The sequence below is a fragment of the Lithobates pipiens genome, unplaced genomic scaffold, assembly GCF_037356315.1.
Source record: "Lithobates pipiens isolate NorthernLeopardFrog02 unplaced genomic scaffold, aLitPip1_a1.2 Scaffold_28, whole genome shotgun sequence".
NCBI lineage: Eukaryota > Metazoa > Chordata > Amphibia > Anura > Ranidae > Lithobates > Lithobates pipiens.
This window is the reverse complement of record NW_027507789.1, coordinates 82,899,224-82,921,994: the sequence shown is the minus strand read 5'-3', so window position 1 is coordinate 82,921,994 and position 22,771 is coordinate 82,899,224. Positions and strand designations below refer to the sequence as shown.

Here is a 22,771-nt window from a genome sequence, read left to right as displayed (position 1 = left end):
GAGAGGCTCATGTATACAGAAGACCGGCTAGTTTATACAGAGAGGCTAATGTGTACAAAAGACAGGCTAGTGTATACAGATAGGCTAGATTATACAGAAAAACTTCCTGGGTATGCAGAGATGGAGGCTAGGGTATACAGAGAGAGAGGCTGGGTTACACAGACTTGCTAATGTATACAGAAAGACTAGTGTATACGGAAGACCCGCTAGTTTATACAGAGAGGCTAATGTGTAAAAAAGACAGGCTGTTGTATACAGATAGGCTAGATTATACAGAAGAACATCCTGGGTATGCAGAGATGGAGGCTATAGTATACAGAGAGAGAGGCTAGAGTATGGATACTTGCTAGTGTATACAGATGGACTAGCGTATACAGTAGACCGGCTAGTTTATACAGAGAGGCTAATGTTTACAAAAGACAGGCTAGTGTAAACAGATGGGCTAGATTATACAGAGGAAGGTCCTGGGTATGCAGAGATGGAGGCTAGGGTATACAGAGAGAGAGACTGTGTTACACAGAGAGGCTAGAGTATGCAGACTTGCTAGTTTATACAGACGGACTAGTGTATACAGAAGACCGGCTAGTTCATACAGATAGGCTAATGTGTACAAAAGACAGGCTAGTGTATACAGATAATAGAGCTAATGTATAAAGAGATGCTAGTGTATACAAAAGACATCCAAGGGTATACAGAGAGGCTCATGTATACAGAGGACCGGCTAGTTTATACAGAGAGGCTAATGTTTACAAAAGACAGGCTAGTGTATACAGATAGGCTAGATTATACAGAAGAACGTCCTGGGTATGCAGAGATGGAGGTAGGGTATACAGAGAGAGAGGCTAGAGTATGCATACTTGCTAGTGTATACAGACGGACTAGTGTATACAGAAGACCGGCTAGTTCATACAGATAGGCTAATGTGTACAAAAGACAGGCTAGTGTATACAGATAGGCTAGATTATACAGAAGAACGTCCTGGGTATGCAGAAGAGATGGAGGCTAGGGTATACAGAGAGAGAGGCTGGGTTACACAGAGAGGCAGGAGTATGCAGACTTGCTAGTGTATACAGATGGACTAGTGTATACAGTAGACCGGCTAGTTTATACAGTAAGGCTAATGTGTACAAAAGACAGTCTAGTGTATACAGATAGGCTAGATTATACAGAATAACGTCCGGGTTATGCAGAGATGGAGGCTACTGTATACAGAGAGAGAGGCTTGGTTACACAGACTTGCTAGTGTATACAGATGGACTTGTGTATACAGAGGACCGGCTAGTTTATACAGAGAGGCTAATGTGTACAAAAGACAGGCTAGTGTATACAGATATGCTAGATTATACAGAAGAACATCCTGGGTATGCAGAGATGGAGGCTAGAGTATACAAAGAGAGAGGCTGTTATACACAGAGAGGCTAGTGTATGCAGACTTGCTAGTGTATACAGACGGACTAGTGTATACAGAGAGGCTTGGTATACGGAGAGCTAATGTATAAAGAGAAGCTAGTGTATACAAAAGGCAACCAAGGGTATACAGAGAGGCTCTTGTATACAGAAGACCGGCTAGTTTATACAGAGAGGTTAATGTGTACAAAAGACATGCTAGTGTATACAGATAGGCTAGATTATACAGAAAAACGTCCTGGGTATGCAGAGATGGAGGCTAGGGTATACAGAGAGAGAGACTGGGTTACACAGACTTGCTAATGTATACAGAAGGACTAGTGTATACAGAAGACCCGCTAGATTATACAGAGAGGCTAACATGTAAAAAAGACAGGCTATTGTATACAGATAGGCTAGATTATACAGAAGAACGTCCTGGGTATGCAGAGATGGAGGCTAGAGTATACAGAGAGAGAGGCTAGAGTATGCATACTTGCTAGTGTATACAGATGGACTAGTGTATACAGAGGACTGGCTAGTTTATACAGAGAGGCTAATGTTTACAAAGGACAGGCTAGTGTATACAAATAGGCTAGATTATACAGAAGAACGTCCTGGGTATGCAGAGATGGAGGCTAGGGTATACAGAGAGAGAGGCTGGGTTACACAGAGAGGCTAGTGTATGCAGACTTGCTAGTGTATACAGACGGACTAGTGTATAAAGAGAGGCTTGGGTATACAGAGAGCTAATGTATAAAGAGAAGCTAGTGTATACAAAAGACAACCAAGGGTATACAGAGAGGCTCGTGTATGCAGAAGACCGGCTAGTTTGTTGGCATTGACTTTTTTTTTTTCCTTGTTTCCCAAGGGGACCATCTTTGCATTTGTTAAGAGGGTTGAAAGTGCCTGAAGAGATTGCCTATGGGCACATCACCCCGAAAGCACCCGATCTCGTTTGATGTTGGAGGCTAAGAAGAGTCGGGCCATGTTAGTGCCTGGATGGGAGACCCCCTGGGAATACCAGCTGTCGTAGGCTTCTTTTTATGCTTTTGGCATTGACCTGTTTTTTTTTCGCTTGTTTCCCAAGGTGACCATCTTGGTGTTTGTCAAGAGGGTTGAGAGTGCGTGGAGAGATTGCCTATGGCCATATCACTCTGAAAGCACCCAATCTCGTCTTATCTTAAAGGCTAAGAAGAATCAGGCCTGGTTAGTACCTGGATGGGAGACCACCTGGGAATACCAGTTATTGTAGGCTTCTTTTTATGTTGTTGGCGTTGATTCGTTTTTTTTCTTCGCTTGTTTCCCAAGGTGACCATCTTGGCATTTGTCAAGAGGGTTTAAAGTGCCCAAAGAGATCGCTTACAGCAGCTTCACCCTGAAAGAGCCCTATCTCTTCTCATCTCGGAGGCTAAGAAGGGTTGGGCCTAGTTAGTACCTGGATGGGAGATGGCGTTGAAATACCAGGTGCCGTATTCTTCTTTTTATGTTGTTGACATTGACCTGTTTTTTTTCGCTTGTATCTCAAGGTGACTATCTTGGCACTTGTCAAGAGGGTTGAGAGTGCCCAAAGAGATTGCCTATGGGCACATAACACTGAAAGCGCCCGATCTCCTCTGATCTCAGATGCTAAACAGGGTCGGGCCTTGCTAGTACCTGGACTGGAGAACACCTGGGAATACTAGGTGCTGTAAGCTTCTTTTTATGTTGCTGGCGTTGACATGTTTTTTTTGTTTGTTTCCCAAGGTGACCATCTTGGCATTAGTCAAGAGGGTTGAGAGTGCCTGCAGAAATCTACTACGGCCACATCACCCTGAAAGCACCAGATCTCGTCTGATCTCAGAGGCTAAATAGGGTCGGGCCTTGTTAATACCTGGATGGGAGACCACCTAGGAATACTAGGTGCTGTAGAATTCTTCTTATGTTGTTGGCGTTGACTTGTTTTTTTTGTTTGTTTCCCAAGGTGACCATCTTGGCGTTAGTCAAGAGGGTTGAGAGTGCCTGAAGAAATCTCCTACGGCCACATCACCCTGAAAGAGCCCAATCTCATCTGATCTCAGAAGCTAAGCAGGTTTGGGACAAGTTTAGTACCTGGATGGGAGACCGCCTGGGATTTCCAGGTGCCGTAGGCTTCTTTTTATGTTGTTGGCGTTGACCTATTTTTTTCCGCTTGTTCCCAAGGTGACCATCTTGGCGTTTGTCAAGAGAGTTGAGAGTGCCTGAAGATATTGGCTACGGCCACATCACCCTGAATCTGTTCCATCTCATCTGATCTTGGAGGCTAAGCAGGGTCGGGCCTGGTTAATGCCTGGATGGGAGACTGCCTGGGAATACCAGGTGTCATAGGCTTCTTTTTTTTTTTCAAATATAATTTTTTCTCCAAACAGGGGAAGGCGGTCCCCAGAGTACATAATACAACAGAGAAATACAGAGCAAAAAGCAGCTGAACAATACTTGATACAGGTATATTCACAACTGTGAATCTGCATTCCATCAATCATAATGATTCGAGGCACGGATAAAGTACTGTACCAAGATCCAGGGTCACACAAACCCCAGGTCCCTCCGGCATAATCCATCCAGAGGGGGGTGTGGGGCCGTCATTCCCAATTTTCCACTTTTTTCAAAAGAGAGAGGGGGTGAAGGGGGTGAGAGATAGGGGAAGAAGGCAGAAAAGAGAAGGTGTGAAAGATCAGGAAAGGAGAAGAGGGGATGAGACACAAGGGCAGCCACTGCCCAAGGGGCCAGTCAAGGAAAGCTCAGAGCACTAAGGCGATAGCAGGCGACATCCTTCCAGCGAGAATATAAAGGTATTCCAGATGTCCCAGGTTTGTTTAAAAAATTATTGTTTACCTTGTGATGTGAGGATCAAGTCCTCCATTTTTTTAATGTCCTCTATTTTGCTAAGCCAGTGAGTAATGAAAGGGGGGAAACATTTTCTCCAATAGAGAGGGATGCAGGATTTCGCCGCATTTATCACATGCCGTAAAATTGATATTTTGTACTTCTTAATGGGAATCTGTGAATGGTGCAAGAGAAAGAATGCAGCCTTTTCTGGGATGGAGAAGTCTGTGAATTTTTGTGTTATGCATCGGATCTCTGTCCAGAAGTCCACCAAGCTGGGGCAGGACCAAAAAATGTGGAGCAACGTGCCCTCTTCTTCTCCACACCTCCAGCATATGTTCGAGGAAGAGGGGAAACATTTATGCAGCTTTGATGGTGTCAAATACCACCTGGTGAGAAGTTTAAAATTTGTCTCCTGTATCTTCGTGCACAGTGAGGTTTTGAGAGCCAAAGTGATAATGCGTTGTCTCTGTGCTGGGGAAAACGAGCAAATAAGGTCTTTTTCCCAGTTGGACAGACAGGTTAAGTGTAGGTGATCTGCTTGAAAAGGGCCTTCGCTCCTGCATAGAGTCTCAAACTCCGTCTGAGGTCGGGTGAAAGTTTGAGGATTGGGAATGGAATGGAGAAAATTATGTCATTGCGCCGCTCTCCAAAAAGGCAGTTGGAAAAGCCCTGTCGGATCTGTTAGGGTTGAGAAAGAAGGCCATTTTCCGTCAATGACGAATTTAGATGCATCTTCTAGGTTGGAATTTCTAAGTGGGTCCCCGGTTCAAAGTTTGGATGGCCACGTATAGGGAATAGGGGGGAAGTCAAAGACGTGAGTGTGTTTTGGGTAGCGATCAGGTGACTGACTTTCAACGAAGCCCCTATAGTGGGATGTGACGTCAATTCTGTGGGTAAATCCTTATAGCACCACATGGCGCTTCTTAGCGGAATTCGGGAGTCAGATTGTTCCAGTTGCACCCAGAGCTTAGAAAGTTTGTTTTGATTCCAGTCCAATACACGCCCCAGATGGGAGGCCAGGTAGTAGCGTCACAAGTCAGGGAGAACCAACCCTCCCTGTTGTTTAGACAATGTCAGCTTTGACCTCTTAAGTCTGGGATTTTTGTGGGCCCAGTTAAATTGAGTGAGCAGGGATTGAGCTTGCTTAAAAAACGGGACTGGAATCTGGATCAGGAGAGCTTGGAAAAGATAGGTAAATTTAGGGAGTATGTTCATTTTAATGAGATTGCATCTCCTGAACCAGGAATGGAGGCCAGAAAGCCACCCGTGAAGCAAACTGCGGATCTTTGTGACAAGGGGTGGGGGGAAGTTCAATATAAACGTACGCGTGATGTCCGGTGGAATTTAAGTACCTAAGTTCTTAAGGGCTGTATGGGTCCATTTAAATCGAAAATTGGACTGCAAGTCTAGTAACGTTTGCGGGGGGACTGCAACCCCCATGGCCTCTGATTTCAAGAAGTATCCCGTATATCTGGAATTCCCGAAGGAGATTTGGCAAGGAAACTCTGGGATTCGTCAGCGAGAACAGCATGTCATCCGCGTAGGCAGATATCTTGCACTCAATAGTACCCATTTGGAGTCCCGTTATGTCTGAGTTTTGTCGAATTGTGGAGAGAAAGGGTTCCAATGACAGTGCGAATAATAGGGGCGTCAGGGGACAACCCTGTCTGGTCCCATTCCCGATGTCAAGGGGAGATGAGAGCACCCCATTCGCTTTGACTTGAGCTGAAGGGAGCGTGAGTATATCTTACTTATCCATGCCAGCATCCGTTCACTCAGACCTATATGGCGAAGGACCGAGAACATGAATGTCCATTTGACCCGATCAAAGGCCTTCTCTGCATCAGTGCTCACGAAAAGACAAGGGGTCCCAGGTGACTTTGTTTTATGGACCAGGGTAAGCAGTGTTGTCCCTATCTTCCCTGGTGGGAATAAAACCTAACTGGTCAATGTGTATAAGGGACTGCAAGTGCTGTGCCAATCGCATGGCGAGGATTTTAGAGAATAGTTTTAGGACCGAATTTAGGAGGGAAATGGGTCGGTAGCGCCCACATAGGCCCGGGTCTTTGCCCTCCTTAGGTATCAACAAGATGTGGGCTCTAAGGGTATCCTCAGGAAAATCCCCATTCAAGCTCAAAGTATTAAATAAATTCACCAAGCGCGGGCGAGAATAGGGAGGAAGGTCTTATAGTATTGTACAGTATATCCGTCAGGGCCCGAAGCCTTACCCACCTTCGGAGGACCCACGGCCATCTGGACTTCTTCCAGTGTGATCGGGTCCTCCAAGTACTCCCGTGATTCCGATGAGAGGGTTGGTAGTCCAGAACCGGTTACATATCTGTCTTTATTGTCCTGTCCGGACCCTGAATCGGGCAGGTTGTAGAGATCAGAGTAAAATTTTTCAAAGACTTTGGCTATTTGTGTTGGGGTAGAGGCCCTCTGGCCATTCTCATCTATCAACTGTGGTATGTAAGAGGCAGATTTCAACTCCTTTACCGACCTGGCTAAGATTTTTCCGCATTTGTCCCCTGACTCCTACGTCAGTTTACGACAAAACTGGAGTGCCGCTTTCGCTTTATAATGGAGTAGGTCAGTAATCTGGGTACGGAGTGTCCCCAATTCAATCTCTAAGGTCTGTGAGGGGGCATGTTTATGTTTTGCTTCCACAGAGGCAAGTTCACGAAACAGATTAGCAAGCTGTTCCTTCCGTGTTTGTTTGATGCGTGCCCCGTGCCTGATAAGTACCCTGCGGAGTACTGACTTGTGAGCCTCCCAAATTATTCCCTAGTCACAGCTGCTAAAACTTCCGGTATCTGGAGGAGGCTCTCATTAAGGTGTCAGAATAGAGACCTAGGTGAGGGGTTCCTAGAGAGGGTGTAGGTAAGGGCTACAGGAGCGTGGTCGGACCAAGTAATATGGCCGATGGAGGAAGAGCTCACCAAGTACAGTTGGTCATGTGGAATCAATAAGTCTATCCTCAAGTATGATTTGTGAGGGGAAGAGCAAAAAGAGTAGTCCCTTCCCCCGGAGTGTTGCAGACGCCAGACATCAACTAATTGGTCATTCACTAAACACTTAGTAATCCGCTTTCTAGAGGAAATGAGGAGCGAGGAGCAAGAGGCAGAAGTGTCAACCGATGGCGAAAGGGGACATTAAAGTCCCCACCTAATATCAACTGGCCCTCCCGAAAGTCACATAATCTGTGCAGGGTAGTTCTGAGGAACGTGTCTTGGTGATCATTGGGAGCGTACATAGTGGCAAATGTAAAAAGGAGCTCTCCAATGTGGCCCCTAAGAAAAAGATATCGGCCCCCAGGGTCCACCAGAGAATCCTGGAGAACCCAGGGGAGCTGCCAAGGGGTTGGGGCCATCATCCCTTCCTCCAATGGGAGATGCCACCGGCATGACAGCCCTGTGTCCTGTCAAGTGGTGCCCCTCCGACAATGTCATCGGGGTATATGTGGAGCATCCAGGGGGAGGCAGGGACCACCCACACAGTGAGGGGTAAAGCCTCCAAGGGGGACCGGTGTCAGACAGGAGGATAGCGGTGTCTTGTACAAGTTGGTTAATTAGACAAGTCATCCAGCGTGTTCCTGTGAGCAGCGGAAGGAAAGGTCGGTAACGATTATGAATGGGTGGGGGCACGGGAATGCATAAAACTGCCACCAGATGACCGGGGCAGAGAGGGCAAGGGGATGAAAGTCAGATCTGGTAGGGGGGGGGGTGAGGAGTGTCCCTTATATTACTCCTGTTGGCCATCCCATGGTGCTGAGCGCTCTGCATACCAGGACGTTCTTCGGTATAATCTAGCCTATCTGTATACATTAGCCTGTCTTTTGTACACATTAGCCTCTCTGTATAAACTAGCCGGTCCTCTGTATACACTAGTCCGTCTGTATACACTAGTGTATACAGATAGGCTAGATTATACAGAAGAACGTCCTGGGTATGCAGAGATGGAGGCTAGGGTATACAGAGAAAGAGGCTAGAGTATACATACTTGCTAGTGTATACAGACGGACTAGTGTATACAGAAGACCGGCTAGTTTATATAGAGAGGCTAATGTGTGCAAAAGACAGGCTAGTGTATACAAATAGGCTAGATTATAGAGAAGAACATCTTGGGTATGCAGAGATGGAGGCCAGGGTATACAGAGAGAGAGGCTGGGTTACACAGAGGGGCTGGTGTATGCAGACTTGCTAGTGTATACAGACGGACTAGTGTATACAGGGAGGCTTGGGTATACAGAGAGCTAATGTATAAAGAGAAGCTAGTGTATACAAAAGACATCCAAGGATATACAGAGAGGCTCGTGTATGCAGAAGACCGGCTAGTTTATACAGAGAGGCTAATGTTTACAAAAGACAGGTTAGTGTATACAGATAGGATAGATTATACAGAAAAACATCCTGGGTATGCAGAGATGGAGGCTAGGGTATACAGAGTGAGAGGCTAGAGTATACATACTTGCTAGTGTATACAGTAGACCAACTAGTTTATACAGAGAGGCTAATTTGTACAAAAGACAGGCTAGTGTATACAGTTAGGCTATATTATACAGAAGAACGTCCTGGGTATGCAGAGATGGAGGCTTAGGTATACAGAGAGAGGGGCTGGGTTACACAGAGAGGCAGGTGTATGCAGACTTGCTAGTGTATACAGATGGACTAGTGTATACAGTAGACCGGCTAGTTTATACAGAGAGGCTAATGTGTACAAAAGACAGGCTAGTGTATACAGATAGGCTAGATTATACAGAAGAACGTCCTGGGTATGCAGAGATGGAGGCTAAGGTATACAGAGAGAGAGGCTGGGTTACACAGTGAGGCAGGAGTATGCAGACTTGCTAGTGTATACAGATGGTCTAGTGTATACAGTAGACCGGCTAGTTTATACGTAGAGGCTAATGTGTATGAAAGACAGACTAGTGTATACAGATAGGCTAGATTATACAGAAGAACGTCCTGCTTATGCAGAGATGGTGGCTAGGGTATACAGAGAGAGAGGCTTGGTTACACAGACTTGCTAGTGTATACAGAGGACCGGCTAGTTTTTTTTCAAAAATAAAATTTATTGTATTTATCTCCGGTTAGGGGCATACCCCACAATACAAACAGAAAGAACAATTAGAGCCATAAATACAGAAAGCATTCCGGTATAAGAGAGAGTAACAACCCGAGTAGTGCAATGAAAGAAGACATGGTAAAACAAATGGGTAGATAAGGGGTCCTTGCTTCCACCTGTAGTAAGCAGGAAGAAAAACCGTGGGGATGAGAGCTCATTGAAAGGGTACAGAAGCGGAGTACAGTTTCTGTGCCTCCTCCTCCTAAGCGAGGGGAGGAAGCCCAGAGTCGCCGGAGGTGTATAAGGGGAAGCATCAAGGAAGAACGGGGGTAGAGATAGAGAGAGAAAGAAAAAAAGGAAAACAAAAAGGGGGAAAAAGGAAAGGGGGAAAGGAGGGGGAAAGAGGGCAGGGATAAACAGAGAAGGGAAGGGACAGTCAATAGACAGAGAGGCAGACATGGCGGTGGTGCAGGTCGACAGTTCCATAGTAGGGGAGCCAGGGGAGAGTCAGGGCTTCAGCAACGATTGGCCTTCAGTGGAGAATATGAACAAACACCAGATGTCCCAGTTTTTTTTATATATTTCTTGTTTGTGTTGTGCAGTAAGAATTAGGTCCTCCATTTTCCGTATATCCTCTATTTTCTGCAGCCATTGAGCCACAGTCGGGGGGAGCTATGTTCCAGTGAAGGGGGATGCACGCCTTAGCGGCATTGAGGAGGTGACATATGAGTGATTTCCTATACGTTTTAAAGGAAGCCTCTGAGAGATGAAGTAAAAAGAAAGCGGCATCATCCGGGATGGGGTAGGCCGCAAACTTCTGAGAGATGCGACGGACCTCCTCCCAAAACGGTCGCAACCTGGAGCAGGACCAGAACACATGGAGGAGTGTGCCTCTTTCTTCCCCACAGCGCCAGCACCGATCCGAGGACAAGGGGTAGCATTTGCTTAATCTGGACGGTGTCAGGTACCAACGAGTAAAGATCTTAAAATTGGTTTCCTGAATTTTAGTACAAAGAGAGGATTTGAGGGCTAAAGTGACAATGCGTTTCGTTTGTAGCGGTGAGAATGTACGGTCGAGGTCCCGCTCCCACTTCGTTACACAGGGTAGGTTAGGCCGGTCTACAGGTGAGGATAACAAGGCATAAGTCTGGGAAAGTACGTGAGCCAACGGGTCAGTCGTGGAGCATAGGTTCTCAAATGGTGTCAGGCAAGGTGCGAAGTCCCGGGGGCGTGGTAGGGAGTGTAGAAAATGGTGCAATTGTAAGGCTGTCCAGAACGGAAGACGGTAGAGTCCTGAGGACACAGTGAGTTCCGGTAAAGAGGGCCATCTCCCCTCCACCAGAAACTTGGCGGCGTGGTCAAGGCCAGAGTTGAGTAGAGATGCATATGTAGTATGGTGTAGACCCGGCTCAAAACTTGGGTGACCCAAGATGGGGAGTAGGGGAGAGATTTTGGAGATGAGAGAGGTCCTGGAGGCTGCACCATAGCTCTGCTTCAGTGTTGTACCAATAAGGGGGTGCAGTTTCAAAGGCGATGGGAGCTCTTTATAACACCACAGTGTCCCTTTCAAGGGTATATGAGTTTGTGCCTGTTCGATCTGCACCCAGAGTTTAGATGCCGTATTACGCCTCCAATCAATAATCCTACCTAAATGAGATGCCACATAGTAATTACGTATGTCGGGAAGTGCTATGCCCCCACAATTTTTGGGGAGGGTTAGCTGTGAGTGGCGCAGCCTAGGCTTCCTACGCGCCCAGACAAATTTGGTGAAGAGGGATTGCACTTGCCAAAAGAAAAGAGGGGGTACATGAATGGGTAGGGCCTGAATGAGGTAGATAAATTTGGGGAGGATAGACATTTTCAGGAGGTTACTTCTCCCGAACCACGAGTGAAGTCCTCCCTGCCATTGTTCTAGAAGCAATCGAGATTTAGTCAGTAAAGGTGGAAAGTTAAGGTCAAAAGTCCGTGCAAGAGAAGCCGGGATTTTCGTGCCCAGATACGTCAAAGCCTTATCGGTCCATTTAAAACTAAAATTGGCCTGCAAGTCAGAGAGGGTCCGGGGCGGTACTGCTATGCCCATAGCTTCGGACTTCGTAAAGTTTATTTTCAGGTGGGAGATCGCACCATAGAGCTGAAACTCTCTGAGGAGGTTCGGTAGGGAGATTCTGGGGTTAGTCAGCGAGAATAAAAGATCATCCGCATAAGCTGATATTTTATAATGACCGACACCAGAACGGATTCCCGAAATATCAGGGTTACGCTGAATAGTACAAAGAAACGGTTCCAGGGAGAGGGCAAAGAGCAAGGGCGACAGGGGGCAGCCCTGTCTTGTCCCGTTCCCGATGGGAAAGGGACTCGAGAGGACCCCATTCGCCTTGACTTGCGCAGAAGGAATAGAGTAGATATTGGCGATCCACCGCAACATTTTGTCCCCCAAACCTATGTGGAGGAGGACAGAGAACATATAAGGCCAGTAAACCCTGTCGAAGGCTTTTTTAGCATCCGTACTAACCAACACACAGGGAATTTTTTGGGTTTCTGCAATGTGAAGTAGGTTCAACACCTTAATGGTGTTTTCTCTCACTTCTCTAGAGGGTATAAACCCCACCTGATCTAAGTGGACAAGGGACTGGATATGCTGTGCTAATCTGGTGGCTAAAATTTTGGAGAATAGTTTCAGATCGAGGTTTAAAAGGGATATCGGCCTATAACTACCACATTGGCCAGGGTCTTTTCCTTCCTTAGGGATCAGGGAAATATGTGCTCTCAGAGTGTCCCTCTGGAAGGAGGTGTTTGCATTGAAAAGGGTCACCAATCGTGGGCCCAGTGTTGGAAAAAGGGCCTTATAATACTGGGCTGTGAAACCATCCGGCCCCGGTGCCTTGTCTGCCTTCAACGTGGAGACTGCTATTTGCAGTTCCGCCAGAGTGATGGGCTCCTCCAGAAGAACCCGTGTCTCCGGCGGAAGTGAGGGGAGTTGAGAGTTTGTAATGTACTCATCTATTTGGGATTGGCTACGGGTAGAGCCTGGCAGGTTATATAGGTCCATATAGAAGTCCCTAAAGATGTTGGAGATCTGTGCTGGAGTCGTGACTCTCTGGCCTTGCGAATTGACTATCTGTGGGATATATGAAGCCGATTTGATAGCTCTAACCGACTTGGCCAACGTCTTACCGCATTTGTCACCGCTTTCATAACAGATACGTCTGGAAAATTGTACCGCCGCTTTTGCTCTATAGCGGAGAGTCTCGGTTATTTGTGTGCGGAGGGTCAACAGCTCTGTCTCTAAGGGTTGCGTGGGAGCATGTTTGTGTTGTGTCTCCAGTGTCGCTAATTTGGCAAGCAAGTGTGTGAGGTGCTCATTTCATTTTCTTTTAAGAAGTGCCCCATGTTTAATGAGTATTCCCCGAATGACCGTTTTATGGGCCTCCCAGAGAATCCCAGGATCGCAGCCCTGAGTGTCATTCTCCCTGAAATACAGGTCAAGCTCAGTAGTAACATCTGTAAGGATCTCGGGTACTTGCAAAAGGCTCTCATTGAGCCTCCAGAAATGAGATCTAGGGGAAGGGTGGTCACTGAGAGAGTAGGTCATATAGATGGGGGCATGGTCCGACCAAGTAATCTGCCCCAGGGAGGTAGAGGATACCAAGTGTAGCTGATCGTGTGGAACCAAAAAAAAGTCTATTCTGGAGTATCTTTTGTGTGGGGTAGAGTAGAAAGTATAGTCTCTCTCAGTGGGGTGGTGGAGCCTCCATATATCCCATAGCTGGGTGTCATGTAGGGTTTGGGTAAGCCGCTTCCGACAAGTGGGCGACATAGAGGAGTGTCCTGACGACGTATCAGAGGAGGGAGATAAGGGGACATTAAAGTCGCCGCCTAGAATCAATTGGCCCACTTTAATATCCATTAAGCGTGTTAAGGTGTGTCTGATAAATCTGTCCTGGTGAACATTAGGTGCATAGAGGGAGGCTAGTGTAAATTGCATATCTCCAATCAGGCCTTGCAGAAAGAGAAAACGTCCCTCTGGATCCGCTGTAACCACCTGGCATTGCCAAGGCAGCTTGCCAGAGATCAAAATGGATACCCCTCTGGATTTAGAGGAGGGGTTCGTGGAATGGTATACCCTGGAGAAGTGTCTATTCCGGAGAAGGGGAAGCTTATCGTCCCGAAAATGGGTTTCCTGGATGAAGACAATGTCCGCATGAGCCTTTTTGAGGTCATGCAGCAACATCCGTCGCTTCTCGGGGGTATTCAGGCCCTTGGCATTCAGGGATACAATCCTGACTGAATCCACCGCCATGTCTGAGAAAGGGAGCGGGTGGGGACAGGAAGGGGGTGAAAAGTAAAGAGGGGGTGTGGAAAGGGGTTAGGAGAAGATTATAGAAAAAGGGGGCGGGAAGTACCAAGGTGAACAGCCGAAGCCGCGGATCACCCTAGTATCCCGTGTGGGGGATGCGGTAACAAACTAAATGGAAGACACAGTCTTCGTATGTGTATAACCCTGTAGTTCGGGGTACACAGCGGCCTACGGGGGGTGAAGGTAGACAGAGGACCGGTGTTGAGGTCCCGGACTCCTCGTCCACCCCGGCATGAAACGGTACAATTAATAGTATAAGTCGGTAATACAAAACATATGGTAATCTGCAAACCTGTGAATAGCATATATGCAAGAAACGGACAGCAGGGAACAAACATTAACATAGCCCATGCGGGCGGAACCTGTAACATCACAGCGGTGGAGATAACAAAGGCGCTCCAACACCCACAACACCAAAAAAATAGAAAAATAAAATAAAAGTAGCATCTCCCGATCTAGGACAGCGAACACCAACCTCCCTCCTCCCACCACTGTAACAATGAACCCACAGGTAAGGAGTTCCAGAAGGCGTCACTGCTGGTGGAACAGGAAAGTTGATATATACCTGGATCATCTCCACCCACCCCCAAAAATCCCCCATCTAGCAGTGCGTCCCGTCTGCCGACCTTACAGATGGGGCAGGGTAGGATCCCTCAGGTACAGGAGCGAATAGTTGCAGGCAGACTTGTAATAGGTCCAAGGCCAACAGTGGGGCCAGAACCTCATGTCATACATGTGTGGTACACCCTGTGAGGGGAGAGCAAGGCAGAAAGGAGTGTGGTCCCCAATAGTTCCTCCTGCGTCTCCTGCGCCCCCCCTCCAGAGCCCCCCCCAGGCACAACTCCCACAAAAAACACAAAGTACCTCAAGGTCCGGGGGGAGGAGCACCAAAGAGATCAGCGCAAAGGTAGGTACAGAGGAAAGAAACTGCTTGGCAAAATACGGCAGGAACCCCAATCCCGGATCTCTCACCATATCCATCTCTCCGAGCTCGATATCCCCCGACGCTGCAGGGAGAGCACTTCCAGCAGACAACAGACTCGCACCGGGGGGGCGAGAGCAGACTCAATGCGGCAAGGTAGAAACAGCCGTGGGGGGCGTCACACAGCCGGGTGGGCCAGGGTTGGTGAGAAGGGTTGCTGGGATGAGGTGCCAGGTCTGTGCAGTCCCATGCGATCAGCCGGTCTCCGCAGGTGGCAGGATCACGGAAGAGTCCTCCAGAAAGGCGGCACAGGAGGGGGGGGCATGGAGCCCTCCCGCCGGGGCTGAGGAGTCTCGAAAGGCGAGCGCCGTACACAACTGCAACAAGGGTTGGATCGGGTACACCGACGAGATGGAAGGGGCGTTGGTGGCGGTCCTGGCACAAAAATCCACTCGTAGAGGACGAAGGAGGTAAGTTGTACAGCAGGGAGAGCTTAGGAATGCACGCTGAGGAGGGCGGAGCGCCATAGGACCAGGAGAGGGAAGACAAGTAGAGCTGATGGTGTTGCGGCAAAAGCGGGTGAGGACATCCTACGCCTCCCGATCGCCGTCTCGGGAGAGGGCACGGGGACGTCTACTCCCCCTCTGCGGTCTCCTCGGCAACGGGGCAGAGGGCCCTGAGGCAGTCAAGCGACCCTGTGTTCGGGGCAGGTAGTTCAGCCAGTTAGGGACCACTATGGGGTCAGCACCAAGGAAAGCAAATAGTCCCGGCAAGGCCTCCGGGGACCGCAGCAGGTAAGAACGCTGATTTTTGAGAAAGGTCACGGAGATGGGGAACCCCCAACGGTAGGTGGCATTACAACGCCTGGCCAAGTCCAGGAGGGGTTTCAATAAGGCCCGCCGATACAGGGTCGGTCTGGAGACATCAGGCAGAATCTTAATGCGGGCCCCGTCGAAATCTATGTCGCCTGCCTCCCAGGCTCCACGTGCAATTATCTCCTTATGCGTGTAATGGTGCAAACGGCACAGTACATCTCTGGGTCGAGCCGGATCCTGCGATTTAGGGCCCAAGGCCCTGTGGACCCTGTCTACCTCCACCCTGTCCGGCAGATGGTCTCCCGCTATTTGCCGGAATATCGCCGTCACCGTGGCTAGGAGATCCCCCGGCCCAGTGGCCTCCGGAAGGCCGTGGAGCCTCACATTATTCCGGCGGCCCCGGTCCTCCATTTCTTCCATGCACAGTTGCATCTCCACCGCCGCGTGGAAGTGGTCGTTCTGTTGCGATTCAAGGAGTGTCACTCTTCGCTCCAGGGAGGACGTCGACTGCTCCCCCGCCGTAACGCGGGTGTCTAAACCTTGCACCTCCTGTCGGATGGCCGTAATCTCAGTCCTGTGCGCCGCTTCCACTCTTTCAATGATGGCTTCTATGTCTGCTTTGGTCGGCAGGGCCTGCAAAAGGGCCTTCAATTCCGGGTCCGTCCGGTAAACCGGCAAGGCACCGGGGTCACCCAGATCTGTGGACGGTGCCGCCGGTGAGCCCGTATAAAGCAGCGGGCTCCGCGAACCCTCCGACATGGAAGGCTCCTCCACTATCTCCGAGGCCGGAGAGTCCAGGCCACGCGAGTCCGCCATCTTGGGCTCGGAGGGTCCCGCACTCGAGAGATGAAACAGTCGATGTAGCTCAACGGAGGCTCGTGAAGTGTTGGCTCGACTGAGCTGCTGTTTAGTGCGCTGGGTGGCCCGTTTCTTAGAGGACATTATACCAGGTTCAATGGTGGTAGAAAGCCCGGGTGGATACAAGGAGGCCGGGAGCTCAGTAAAAGCACGTCTTCACCCGGCCATGACCAGACCACGCCCCCCAGGACCGGCTAGTTTATACAGAGAGGCTAATGTGTACAAAAGACAGGCTAGATTATACAGAAGAACGTCCTGGGTATGCAGAGATGGAGGCTAGGTTATACAAAGGGAGAGGCTGTTTTACACAGAGAGGCTAGTGTATGCAGACTTGCTAGAGTATACAGACAGACAAGTGTATACAGAGAGGTTATTTTACACAGAGAGACTAGGGAAAACAGAGAGGCTAGTGTACAGAGACAAGCTGACAGTGAGGCCGGGGTATAAAAAGAAGTTAGGTTATACAGTATAATTGGAATGAGGCTGGGGTAATAAGATTGGCTTGGGTATACGGCGAGGTACACCCTAGAAAAGAAACAGAAAATAGAAAAGTCAAACAAGGTAATACAGTCAGATAGGCTAATGTTATTCCCCTGAGCCTAGTGTATACAGAAGAATGGCTAGTGTATACAGAGAGGCTAGTGTGTACAGATGGCAAGCTATTATTTACAGATAGGATTTTGTATACAGAAGACAGTCTGGGGAATTCAGTGAGGCTAGTGTATGCAGAGAGGCTGGGACACCGAGACTAATGTAAAAAGAAGGCAGGCTAGTGTATTTAGATTACGGGCACATGTATACAGAAGACAGAGAAGGCGGTGTACACAGAGAGATTAATGTATACAGAAAGGCTAGCGTGTACAGAAGACAGGACTTTATTTTTTGCTAATGCAACTACTTCTGAATCATGTAAAGAGATACAGTGCTTTTTTCACATTTTGGTGCTGTTAAAATGAACCCAGTGTACATCTGGTAAGCGCTATAGCATAATTGTGCTGTTTTAGTATACCCTTCCTGTACTGTTGAGTGCGGACAACTCTTAATTTCCCTCTCCCCCTGGGGTTGAGGAACCCGGCCTCTTTTTCCCCTTACCTATCCTTCCATTTGCCCTTCCTTTCTCCCCCTTAGTTCCCGCCATCCATTACCTACCCAATACCTACCTTGGTTCAACTTTCTTTGCTTTTCTCTGACATCCCCCTCCCCCTCCCCCTCCCAGAGGAGCGATGGCAGACTTAGTCAAGGTCACCTCTCTAAACGTTAAGGGACTGAACTCCCCTGAAAAACGGTGGATCCTCCTGTGAGAACTGAAGACTTCCTGTACTGATGTGGCCTTTATACAAGAAACACATTTTAAAAATACTAGCCTCCCCTTTCTACGGTCGAGATCCTTCCCTAAAGTCTACCACTCTACTAACCCCTCTTCTAAGACCAAGGGAGTCTCCATTCTGATCTCTAGCAGGCTCCCCTGGGTTCTCCAGGATTCTCTGGTGGACCCTGGGGGCCGATATCTTTTTCTTAGGGGCCACATTGGAGAGCTCCTTTTTACATTTGCCACTGTGTACGCTCCCAATGATCACCAAGACGCGTTCCTCAGAACTACCCTGCACAGATTATGTGACTTTCGGGAGGGCCAGTTGATATTAGGTGGGGACTTAAATGTCCCCTTTCGCCATCGGTTGACACTTCTGCCTCTTGCTCCTCGCTCCTCATTTACTCTAGAAAGCGGATTACTAAGTGTTTACTGAATGACCAATTAGTTGATGTCTGGCGTCTGCAACACTCTGGGGAAAGGGACTACTTTTTTTGCTCTTCCGCTCACAAATCATACTTGAGGATAGACTTCTTCTTGATTCCACATGCCCAACTGCACTTGGTGAGCTCTTCCTCCATCGGCCATATTACTTGGTCTGACCACGCTCCTGTAGCCCTTACCTACACCCTCTCTAGGAACCTCTCACCTAGGTCTCTATTCTGGCACCTTAATGAGAGCCTCCTCCAGATACCGGAAGTTTTAGCAGATGTGACCAGGGAATTGGACCTTTATTTCCAAGAAAACTAAACGCAGGACTGCGACCCAGGGATAATTTGGGAGGCTCACAAGTCAGTACTCCGCAGGGTACTTATCAGGCACGGGGCGCATCAAACGAACACGGAAGGAACAGCTTGCTAATCTGTTTCGTGAACTTGCCTCTGTGGAAGCGAAGCATAAACATGCCCCCTCACGGACCTTAGAGATTGAATTGGGGACACTCCGTACCCAGATTACTGACCTACTCCATTATAAAGCGAAAGCGGCACTCCAGTTTTGTCGTAAACTGACGTAGGAGTCGAGGGACAAATGCGGAAAAATCTTAGCCAGGTCGGTAAAGGAGTTGAAATCTGCCTCTTACATACCACAGTTGATAGATGAGTATGGCCAGAGGGCCTCTACCCCAACCCAAATAGCCAAAGTCTTTGAAAAATTTTACTCTGATCTCTACAACCTGCCCGATTCAGGGTCCGGACAGGACAATATAGACAGATATGTAACCAGTTCTGGTCAACCAACCCTCTCATCGGAAAAACTGGAGTACTTGGAGGACCCAATCACACTGGAAGAAGTCCAGACGGCCGTGGGACCTCCGAAGGTGGGTGGGTAAGGCTCCGGTCCCTGACGGATATACCGCACAATACTATAAGACCTTCCTCCCTATTCTCGGCCCGCGCTTGGTGAATTTATTTAATACTCTGAGCTCGAATGGGGATTTTCCTGAGGATACCCTTAGAGCCCACATCTCGTTGATACCTAAGGAGGGCAAAGACCCGGGCCTATGTGGGAGCTACAGACCCATTTCCCTCCTAAATTCGGTCCTAAAACTATTCTCTAAAATCCTCGTCACACGATTGGCACAGCACTTGCAGTCCCTTATACACATTGACCAGTTAGGTTTTATTCCCACCAGGGAAGATAGGGACAACACCATTAAGGTGCTTACCCTGGTCTATAAAGCAAAGTCATCTGGGACCCCTTGTCTTTTCGTGAGTACTGATGCCGAGAAGGCTTTTGATCAGGTCAAATGGACATTCATCTTCTCGGTCCTTCGCCATATAGGTCTGAGTGAACGGATGCTGGCATGGATAAGTAACATATACTCACGCCCTTCAGCTCAAGTCAAAGCGAATGGGGTTCTCTCATCTCCCCTTGACATTGGGAATGGGACCAGACAGGGTTGCCACCTGTCGCCCCTATTATTCGCACGTCTTTGGAACCCTTTATCTCCACAATTCGACAAAACTCAGACATAACGGGACTCCAAATGGGTACTATTGAGTGCAAGATATCTGCCTACGTGGATGACATGCTGTTCTCGCTGACGAATCCCAGAGTTTCCGTGCCAAATCTCCTTCGGGAATTCCAGATATATGGGATACTTCTTGAAATCAGAGGCCATGGGGGTTGCAGTCCCCCCGCAAACGTTACTAGACTTGCAGTCCAATTTTCGATTTAAATGGACCCATACAGCCCTTAAGAACTTAGGTACTTACATTCCAATGGACATCGCGCATACGTTTATGTTGAACTTCCCCCCACCCCTTGTCACTAAGATCCGCAGTTTGCTTCACGGGTGGCATTCTGGCCTCCATTCCTGGTTCAGGAGATGCAATCTCATTAAAATGAACATACTCCCTAAATTTACCTTATCTTTTCCAAGCTCTCCCGATCCAGATTCCAGTCTCGTTTTTTAAGCAAGCTCAATCCCTGCTCACTCAATTTAACTGGGCCCACAAAAATCCCAGACTTAAGGGGTCACAGCTGACATTGTCTAAACAACAGGGAGGGTTGGTTCTCCCTGACTTGTGACGCTACTACCTGGCCTCCCATCTGGGGCGTTTATTGGACTGGAATCAAAACAAACTTTCTAAGCTCTGGGTGCAACTAGAACAATCTCACTCCCGAATTCCGCTAAGAAGCGCCATGTGGTGCTATAAGGATTTACCCACAGAATTGACATCACATCCCACTATAGGGGCTTCGTTGAAAGTCAGTCACCTGATCGCTACCCAAAACACACTCACGTCTTTGACTTCCCCCCATACCCTATACGTGGCCATCCAAACTTTGAACCGGGGACCCACTTAGAAATTCCAACCTATACCATGCGTCTAAATTCGTCATTGACGGAAAATGGCCTTCTTTCTCAACCCTAACGGATCTGACAGGGCTTTTCCAACTGCCTTTTTGGAGAGCGGCACAACAACATCATTTTCTCCATTCCATTCCCAATCCTCAAACGTTCGCCCACCCTCAGACGGAGTTTGAGACTCTATGCAGGAGCGAAAGCCCTTTGGCCCATATTCTCTCTCAAACAGATCACCCACACTTAACCTGTCTGTCCAACTGGGAAAAATACCTTAATTGCTTGTTTTCCCCAGCACAGAGACATTATCACTTTGGCTCTCAAAACCTCACTGTGCACGAAGATACAGGAAACAAATTTTAAACTTCTCACCAGGTGGTATTTGACACCATCAAAGCTGCATAAATGTTTCCCCTCTCCCTCGAACATATGCTGGAGGTGTGGAGAAGAAGATTTTTTGGTCCTGCCCCAGGTTGGTGGATAACACAAAAATTCACAGACTTCTCCATCCCGGAAGAGGCTGCATTCACAGATTCCCATTAAGAAGTACAAAATATCAATTTTACGGCATGTGATAAATGCGGCAAAATCTTGCATCCCTCTCTATTGGAAAAAATTTCCCCCCCCCTTTCATTACTCACTGGCTTAGGAAAATAGAGGACATTAAAAAAATGGAGGACTTGATCCTCACATCACAAGGTAAACAAGAATTTTTTAAACAAACCTGGGACATCTGGAATACCTTTGTATTCTTGCTGGAAGGATGTCGCCTGCTATCGCCTTAGTGCTTTGAGCTTTCTTTGACTGGCCCCTTGGGCAGTGGCTGCCCTCGTGTCTCGTCCCCTCTTCTCCTTTCCTGATCTTTCACCCCTTCTCTTTTCTGCCTTCTTCCCCTATCTCTCACCCCCTCCACCCCCTCTCTCTTTTGGAAAAAGTGGAAAATTGGGAATGATGGCCCCACACCCCCCTCTGGATGGATTATGCCGGAGGGACCTGGGGTTTGTGTGACCCTGGATCTTGGTACAGTACTTTATCCATGCCTCGAATCATTATGATTGATGGAAGGCCGACTCACAGTTGCGAATATACCTGTATCAATTATTGTTCAGCTGCTTTTTGCTCTGTATTTCTCTGTTGCATTATGTACTCGGGGGACCACCTTCCCCTGTTTGGAGAAAAAATTATATTTGAAAAAAAAAGAAGCCTACGACAACTGGTATTCCCAGGTGGTCTCCCATCCAGGCATTATCCAGGCCCGACCCTGCTTAGCCTCCAAGATCAGACGAGATGGAACAGATTCAGGGTGATGTGGCCATAGCCAATATCTTCAGGCACTCTCTTTTGTATAGACTAGCTTCTCTTTATAGATTAGCTATCTATATACCCAAGCCTCTCTGTATACACAAGTCCATCTGTATACACTAGCAAGTCTGTGTAACCAAGCCTCTCTCTCTGTATACCCTAGCCTCCATCTCTGCATAATCCGGACATTCTTCTGTATAATCTAGCCTATCTGTATACACTAGACTGTCTTTTGTACACATTAGCCTCTCTGTATAAACTAGCCGGTCTACTGTATACACTAGTCCGTCTGTATACACTAGCAAGTTTGCATACTCCTGCCTCTCTGTGTAACCCAGCCTCTCTCTCTGTATACCCTAGCCTCCATCTCTGCATACCCAGGACGTTCCTCTGTAAAATCTAGCCTATGTGTATACACTAGCCTGTCTTTTGTACACATTAGCCTCTCTGTATAAACTAGCCGGTCATCTGTATACACTAGTCCGTCTGTATACACTAGCAAGTCTGTATACTCTAGCCTCTCTGTGTAACACAGTCTCTCTCTCTGTATACCCTAGCCTCAATCTCTGCATACCCAGGACCTTCCTCTGTACAATCTAGCCTATCTGTATACACTAGACTGTCTTTTGTACACATTAGCCTCTCTGTATAAACTAGCCGGTCTACTGTATACACTAGTCCGTCTGTATACACTAGCAAGTTTGCATACTCCTGCCTCTCTGTGTAACCCAGCCTGTCTCTCTGTATACCCTAGCCTCCATCTGTGCATACCCAGGACTTTCTTCTGTATAATCTAGCCTATCTGTATACACTAGCCTGTCTTTTGTACACATTAGCCTCGTTGTATAAACTTGCCGGTCTTCTGCATACACGAGCCTCTCTGTATACCCTTGGTTGTCTTTTGTATACACTAGCTTCTCTTTATACATTAACTCTCTGTATACCCAAGCCTCTCTGTATCACGAGTCCGTCTGTATACACTAGCAAGTCTGCACACTCTAGCCTCTCTGTGTAACCCAGCCTCTCTCTCTATATACCCTAGCCTCCATCTCTGCATTCCCAGTACATTCTTCTGTATAATCTAGCCTATCTGTATACACTA

At 48.0% G+C, this 22,771-nt stretch overlaps 2 pseudogenes; both read left to right on the top strand.

Moving 5' to 3' along the window:
* Positions 1-3,181: 3,181 nt before the first annotated feature.
* Positions 3,182-3,300, top strand: LOC143937381 (5S ribosomal RNA; annotated as a pseudogene).
* A 98-nt stretch (positions 3,301-3,398) lies between these two features.
* LOC143937007 (5S ribosomal RNA) lies at positions 3,399-3,518 on the top strand (annotated as a pseudogene).
* The last annotated feature ends 19,253 nt before the right edge of the window (positions 3,519-22,771 follow it).